The 8,461-nt window shown below is 38.9% G+C and overlaps 1 pseudogene; it reads left to right on the forward strand.

The window, feature by feature from the left end:
• Positions 1-1,749, forward strand: part of LOC132229680 (cilia- and flagella-associated protein 300-like) — a 154,496-nt pseudogene extending 152,747 nt beyond the window's left edge.
• The last annotated feature ends 6,712 nt before the right edge of the window (positions 1,750-8,461 follow it).

The following is an 8,461-nucleotide window of genomic DNA, read 5'->3' on the forward strand; positions in this document are numbered from 1 at the left end:
TTTATAGGATCACTTTCTTGAATTTTCAGTCTCTCTGAAACTTTCTGGTTTCCAGAGGCCCCCACTTTTTTTCTTCTGCCTAGAAAGCTAGGGCTTTAGCTGTCCCAGTCTGCTATATTCTTCCCACAATTATGTCTAACTCTGGGGCCAACTAGCAGGACTATAGAGAGAGAAAAAGAGAATTGAGATACTTCCCCACATTTGCAGGTCACAGTTCCTCCTGCTAAAATGGAAGGTTTCCTTTCCCTCAGAATTTAGGTTCCTGCCCAGATGCTGCTGCCCAGCCCTGCCACCACTGCCATGGGTTTGCCTAGGACTAGGATGGAGAGAATAGAAAAATAAAAAACAAAAACAGTGAATTTTTCCACTCTCTCTCAACCCCAGGGGCTCCCTTCCCTGATGTTCAGATCAGAAATGAAGGTCTTCTCTTGTAGCTCTTTCTGCTCTTGTTCCAGCTCCTGTTCCCTTTCAGTCCTGACTAAGAGAAAAAAAGAAACTCACTCCCATTTAGTCTTACTTTGAGTTCTGGTTTCCATTTCTCATTCTACCTGCTATCATTTAACTTTGCTTCCTTCAGATAGCTGTTTAATGCATTTAGTTGTATTCAGTAGGAAAGACAGAATATGTCTACTTTTATCTGAGCTAGCACCAGAACCTTAAACGCATATTAAAAAGTGTATATTAAAATAGATGAGTTCTTATTTCTGTCTATCTCATCTTCTTTTTTTTCCCCCCTTCCACAGTTTTTTAGGTTTACATTTTCTAAACCATATTAGGCAAATGGCACAATTTATTTTCTAAAAAAACTGTGTTCTTATAGAACAGTGGTTCTCAACCTTCCTAATGCCGCGACCCTTTAATACAGTTCCTCATGTTGTGGTGACCCCCAACCTTAAAATTATTTTCGTTGCTACTTCATAACTGTAATTTTGCTACTGTTATGAATCATAATGTAAATATCTGATATGCAGGATGTATTTAGGCGACCCTGTGAAAGAGTCATTTGACCCCCAAAGGGGTCGCGACCCACAGCTTGAGAACCGCTGCTATAGAACAACATCCAGGCCTTCTATTGATATTTAATTTCATGCTTTAATTACCTTACCATCAAGAATCACTTCTTTATATTATTCTACCAGCCAGCTCCACCTGTGGTCCATGCTGGGCAGAATCAATGTGTAGGCATTCAGGTTGACCAGAAGTTTCAGGCCTATCCAAAGGGTGATTTCATCATGGAACTGAAGTGAAAACCATTGAAGCTATAAATGTTCTTTGCATATACTTCTTAATGTCATTTTTAACCAGTTATATAATGAAGATATTGAACAAGATAGTGGACATATTGTTAAATGTTTAGATTATTTTTGTGTTCCCTTTATTATTTCTGATGATTTATGAAAAGTTTTGCTAGTGTAAGACTCAGAAAAATATGAAGTGTTTATATATTTAGATAAACAAGTGTTCCTGTTTTGCCTTTTCAAATATCTTTGCCTCGGTGGAGCCCTTTGTTAATATGAAGATGTGCTTAATCTATATCTGGAAACAACAAAGCTTATTTATAAGGATGGAAGGAATTCTCAAACCAAGAAAATAAAAATTAATTTCTTACATCTTTAAAGTTACAGCATATAATTCTGTTGCTATGTTAAACAGAGTCATGAACAGACATTTTCATACTTTATTGTGGATCCTATCAAGTGTCATGTTCACATTTTATACTACTGTTATTGTATGGGGGAAATGTCTTAACAATAATCTTTAAGGTTATCTATATTTAGTATTTTTTACTTATAATTTTTTAAATTTTAATACAGATTTATAGGTAAAATTATTTTTTACTTGAATAAAAAGTTAATTCAAGTAAAATTTAAGGACCCCACCTAAAACAGAAGCAAACAAATGCCAAGATGCCTTTCTTTAAATTTGTCTGGAAAATTGACATAGGAACCAAATTCCATCATTAATATAATCTACACCACTATATTTGCAGAATTTTTACAGAAAGTTACAAAGAACAAAAATTCTAGTTCACATTTGTTGCATTAATATTCAAGTGACTCCTCAATTTTCCATGACTTTTATTTTAGAAGCTAACTAATTTTGAATCAAAATTGTGACAGTAAAGTAAATATCTTTACCACTAGTCATTAATATTGATTTGGTTTTTGTTTTTGTTTTTGTTTTTGATGAGCAGCGTGCAAGGGTGATTTCTTTCCCAGGTTCTTGTCCAGATGGATTCAAAGAATGAAGCCATGGACAAAAGGTGGTAGGTGAGAAGTACAGAAACTATATTGCAAGCAGATACTGTCTCTAAAATTCTAATTCTAAAACTCTGTCTCTCCTAGCACAGAGAAACAGAGGGGTACCCTAAAGAGGGTGGCCACTGCTCTCTTTGTCTTGAGATATTACAATATCGTGGAGACCCTTTTCCTTAATCTAGGACCCCCATGCTTTCCTCATTGGTCACTCTACTACACAGTATCAGTTTCAAAGGCCAAATTTCACATGGTTCCCCCTTCTTTCTTTCCCCTTATTTTGTACCATTCCTCTATCCTCTGTGAAAATATGTTTCCTTTTTCCTGATATCCTGTGACTGTTCTTTATCCTCTGTGAATGTATGTCTTTCTGCCCCCTTATCCTGTGGAATTTCTCTATCCTTCATATATCCATCTTATCTGTTCAGGTTTGAATTGCTTTTGATCTACCTTATGGCTTTCTCCCAGTTGCCCTAGCTGGAGATGTTTTATTACCCCTTATGACTTTCCCAGCTGCTCAGGTCAGGGCTGCTTTTGACCTAACTAATGGCTGCTTTAATTGTTCAGGTCAAGATGTCTCTCCTCTCTGGACCCCCTCCCTGATTAAGCTAGCTAGCTAACTCTTATCAATACAAATTGTTAGCTTTTTAAATTTTAGTTTTATTTCATTACATTTCTTTATTGTATATTTATATATCGAAGGCTGTGAAAAGAAAAAAAAACACTTCTTTTTATTATTTCACTTAAACTTTAGTCCATTTCCTTTAGTTTTACCACTAGAATGTTTTCTTTTTGCTAAAATATATTTTATTGATTTTTTACAGAGAGGAAGGGAGAGGGATAGAGAGTTAGAAACATCAATGAGAGAGAAACATCGATCAGCTGCCTCCTGCACAACCCCTACTGGGGATGTGCCCGCAACTAAGGTACATGCCCTTGACCGGAACCGAACCTGGGACCTTTCAGTCTGCAGGCTGATGCTGTATCCACTGAGCCAAACCGGCTAGCAATAGCATGTTTTCTAAGTAAGAAGTTGTGATATAGATACTTAGCAGACTTTGAAATTTTAATTGGCCTTATCGATTTAAATAAAAATTTCTGAAGATGTATATTCACATTTAAGAACAATGACACATGAAATGAAAGAAAGGAAAATTTCAATAACTCTCCCTCTTTACATGCCCCAGGATACCACTAGTCCATTTCCTGCAGATTACTGGGAGATGGGTGCATGTGCCGTAAAGTCAGGATGACATAGGTAAGGTGCCTGTCATCAAACCTGGAAACAGAAATCATTAGCCAGAGGAGGCAGAGCCACTGCAAACCCATGAAAATTTGGGAATACATAATCCCCCCCAAAATGGAGCTTTCTCTCGGCTCTTGTGTGGCTCCTGGTTCTCTGATTTTTCTCTTGTTTGCCTTTGTTCCCTCCATTGCCATGTGGCCCTGTAGATACTACATGCAATGGACTGATGTACTAGAACTTGAAACACAAACTAAGCTAGCCTGTGAAGACATGGAATGGAAACTCTGGAAAATGACTTTAATTCTAGCCCCATTAAAATGGCTGCTTGACTTTTTCCTTGGCAGGATGAAGGAAGAAGAAAGCTTGGAAACTCAGGACTTTGATTCCACAGAAATAAAGCTTTCCATAATATCTCATCCTCCCTTGGGAGTCTCAGAAAATTCATTTTCTCAAGATATCACAAGAAACCCACATCCCCCAACAACAGGTGAGGACAGGGAGTGCTCCCCATCAATAACAATTAGGGGTGTGTGTAAATATCCACCTGTTGCATATATATCCACAATCCACTGAGTTTGCTGAATATGTGCTTCAAAATAATATACATATGTAGAATGCTAATTTAGGCAAATTCTTACTTCTGATTGACTTGACATATGCTATAGAATTTTCCCCCTCTAATTTTATGGTATTTACAATTAATTATATATTTTTCACTACATGATTTAAGGTATACCATACATTCTGTGGTGTTTAATAAGAATCTAGGTAACTCCAGGTTTAACCCGTGGAGTAGGTGTAGGAACACTGGGGTTGTTATGGGAGTAGAAGGGTAGGACATAACATCAGCACTGCAAAGAATAAAATACGCCTGACCTTATGTGCATTTAAGAAACAGAATTGATTTATAATAAAACTAGTAAATGTAGAGGTAAAAATTTTTCAGAATCTGAAATGAACAAAAAACAAAAAAGGGTTATGTTTCCCTAAGGTGGATCTTTTGTGGTAGACTGTAACAAAGCAATAAAAGAATCAGCAATACTTGCATACCCAGTGGACTATTTAAATATTACCATGAGTGAGAACAAAAGACTTCAAAATTCCCTAGCTCTCTTGTTTAAATCTATATGGGAATACAGTTTTAGAGCTAAATGGAGCCAATGGCATAGAGAGCCTCAGGAGGCTTACAGGGACTATGAATATTGATGGGAATTCACTTCTGTGGTGTGCTCTGAACAAATGACAAAAGAGTAGTAAACAACAATTTCCTTGGAGATGCAAATGGATTCCATAGGCTGTGAACTGAGACTCTTTTCCACTCAGATCTTATTCAAAGCAAACAGTGTATTTAGAAGGGGAGGCATACCCTAACAATTAAATTGGGTATGGCAAACTAGAAACAATAAAACAGAATTAGTTCTAACTCATTATAACTATAAATAAGACTTTTCTCTCTCACACTAAGTAGGCTAGAGATGGCATTATTTTTGTTCCACACTTTTAGAAAGACATGAATTCACTCTGGAAAAGTTGCCTTTGAGTCTTTAGCAAGATTTTGCTGGATCTGAAGTCTACGAGTGCTACCCTTCAGAGAGATACAGTACTTTCTGGAAGATTAATGCTAATATGTTTCTCCTGTTGAAAACTCTATTTTCTGAATAAGAAAACTTGTCTCTTGGGACTGTAGTGGTTCAGAAGTGTCCTTTTAGATGACAAAATGCCTTGAAGCACTAAAGGAAAGGTAAAAATTATTACAGTGAATTCAAAATCTGGAAATGATATTCTAAGAGAAAAATATATTTTTTTTTCTTTTTCAAGGAGAAAAGCAGCAAAGTCTGTTGAATGGAAATTTGAAGAAGAAAAAATATACTCACCCTGAAGTCAGATGAGCAGTTAATTAGAAATAATGGAGTTGAAACTGTCCTTTATAGCATTTGGCACGATATCCATAATTAACTACAGCACTTTTGTTGTCAGTTGGAAACAGGCTCTTCCACAGCATCATGAGGAAAGAATTGCCAGGATCCATGCACAGGAGATCACGCTGTGGCAAGGTAGTTTATTGTTGATGGCTGCCCTTGCCCCTCCCTGCCCCTGGATCTCCAATGTCCCATCCCTTTCTGTCCTGATGTAGAAAACGTCCAACCAAATTTTCAGCAGGACCAAGGTAAAGGCCAATGCCCAGAATTTCTGTTTCATAGTCCTTCTGAACCTGTGAAGTCTGAAGTCCCCAGGTGTCCACTAGGCCTGCATGGTCACATGCTCCCAGGCAAGGGAGAACACAAATGGATGGGACAAGTGCGGGTCAGGAGCAAGAGAGCACCTTGAATTTGATTATGCATTCCCAAGCTTGGGAGAAATCAGAAGCTTTTAAAAATAGCCAATTAGCTTCCGAACTTTTGAGAGCTACTGATGGGGTCCACCTCCAGGCCAATGATGACTGACAGTCCTCTATGGTCAAAGACCTCCTCTTGTGCCATTTTTGACTTTATTGTGCATGTCTTTACTTTCCCCTTTGTTCTATCCCTTCCCCAAGAGATTTGTGGGGTATGGACTGGTGGTTTCCTGGTGGGGATGAGGGGGGAGTGTGAAGCTGTAGTTTCCTGGTGAAGCTAACAAGCCTTTGCTTCCCAACTGAATATGCTCAACGATGCCTGACTCCCCCTTTGCTCTCTTCTTTCCAATAACTAGCTAAGGGTGGTAATACTTTAAAGCATTAGCCTAAAGAACAATAGTTTTTTAAAAGCAGGAAAATTTATATTACTAGAAAAGCAGACAAAAGATGTAAATTTGTATATTGCTTTATTTCTCCTGGGAATAATAGTCTCAACGTATATTTTGGAATACATGTGAATGTTCTGAAAACAGGGTCTACATATTATTATTCTTTACTAGAGGCCCGGTGCACAAATTCATGCACTGGTGGGGTCCGGCCCTCCTGCCCCGATTGGGCCAATCAGGCCAGGCCGGCCAGGGGGAGGGGCTGTGGGCAGGCTGGGCCTGCCACTGATCAGGGTTAGGGGGGGCTGATCAGGTGTGGGGCCGGCTGGGGGGGGGGAGGAGCCGTGGGCAGTTGGCTGGCTGGCCCCGTCCCCTGATCGAACTCCCGGTGGAGGGGACAATTTGTATTTTAGTCTTTTATTATATAGGATTTTTCTAGGACACAATTGAGTTTTATATACAAAGATAAATCAAGGGTCTGTCTACATAGAAATTGTTAAGTGCCAGTCTATAGGGGTTCTCAGCTATCACTTAAAATGCATTAATAAGGGAAAAATGTATTTTGCTGACTTTCTCTTTAGGAAGATCATTACATTCTGATACAAGGGATTCTTTGGTATTTAGAGGTGATTCATTAGGAAGCTAGACTTCAATGAGTATGCTCAAGAGATGAGAGATGACTAGCAAATTGCTTCTCAAAGAACATGTGTTTTATTTTGTGTGTTTTGTTTGTTTACTGTGGGGCTTTAGTGTTTTCTGAGGAAGTACACAGTGACAGAAAAGCAAAGAGCCAAATAAAAGAGGAAATTGAGCTATTCCACCAGTAGCTCCTTCTGACAAGAGACCCTCAGTCTCCTATCTAAATAAATATTTAGAATTTACACAATGTCTGTAAAAGAGTCAGCAAGTTGTCAGCCTCATCCAAGTCCCCACATGATTCATTTTCAATCTGCTTGTGTATTGGCTGTTATAGGTGTTGTGTACACGTTGACTGCTACTTGTTTCCCTACTTGTTACAGGACATTTCTGCAAACAGGATGTAGGGAAAGCCCATCTTTCTCTACTTTCACATTTGAAAATTACAGACTAGATAAGGCAGATTCTGTTGGAGACTATCAATTTCATCAACATTTCCTAAAACATCTCTTTGTTCCTTATGCCATAAGCCAGCTGTCTCAGTTGCCCCAGCTTTACTCATCCTCGTGCATCTAGTACCTCTACCATGTAGAGCTGCTGTCAGACAATTCTCTCAATCTGACATTATCAGTGCCTTTTCAAGATGCAGCAGAATCCTGATGAACTGAGGGTATTGATACTCTTATAATTTATCTAATTATTAATAATAGGAAAGGAGTGCCTGTTAATGTAAAAACATTCAAACCTGTAAAGAAATTTTGTGAGTTTATTTGAGCCAAACTGTCGACAATTGCCAGGAAGCAGAACCTCAATGGATTGAGATAATGCTCCAGAGGATGGTGGTCTTTCATGTGGTCTTTTTGTTTTCTCATCCACACAACCTTTGAACCAGGAGGTCACAGTTCCATCCCCAGTCAGAGCACATATCTGGGTTTGGGGCTCAATCATCATTCAGGGGCATGCAGCAGACAGCCAATCAATGATTTTCTCTCATCATTGATGTCCTATCTCTCTCTCCCTTTCCCTTCCCCTCTGAAATCAATAAAAATATAGTTTTAAAAACTAACAGGAAAGGAACAAAGGGAAGGCCAGATATTATAAGCAAGTTATTTGGGAAGAAGCTTCACCAAGAAGCTACAACTTTACACTCCCCAGGGTTCCAATAGAGGGGAGATAGATGCATGCCAAGTAAGTTGGGAGGACTAGCAAAGGTGCTTACTATTAGTCACACTTGGGAGCAGGTCATTGCCCAGAATGGCCACTGCAAGGGCACAAAATTTGGGATATTTAATCTCCTAAACAAAGGAGCTCACTCTCTTGTGCTCTTGATTGCTCCTGGGTTTCTCTTGGTTTCTCTTGTGCTCTTTTGGTCTCCCTTTATTTCTCTTGGCTCTCCTGGCTCCCCTGCAATCGCCCACATGGCTCCTGGCCATGTGGACACCACATACAATGGACTAATGGACTGTTACTAGCCTGATGCTTAACTGAACCCAGCTGCAACATGGAATGGAAACTCAGGACATTGACTTTGTTTTTAGCTCTATTAAAATTCCAACTACACTTCTTCTATGGCTGGACTAAGGGACATTGTACTTTGGAAACC

Source organism: Myotis daubentonii, chromosome 3 (genome assembly GCF_963259705.1).
Source record: "Myotis daubentonii chromosome 3, mMyoDau2.1, whole genome shotgun sequence".
NCBI lineage: Eukaryota > Metazoa > Chordata > Mammalia > Chiroptera > Vespertilionidae > Myotis > Myotis daubentonii.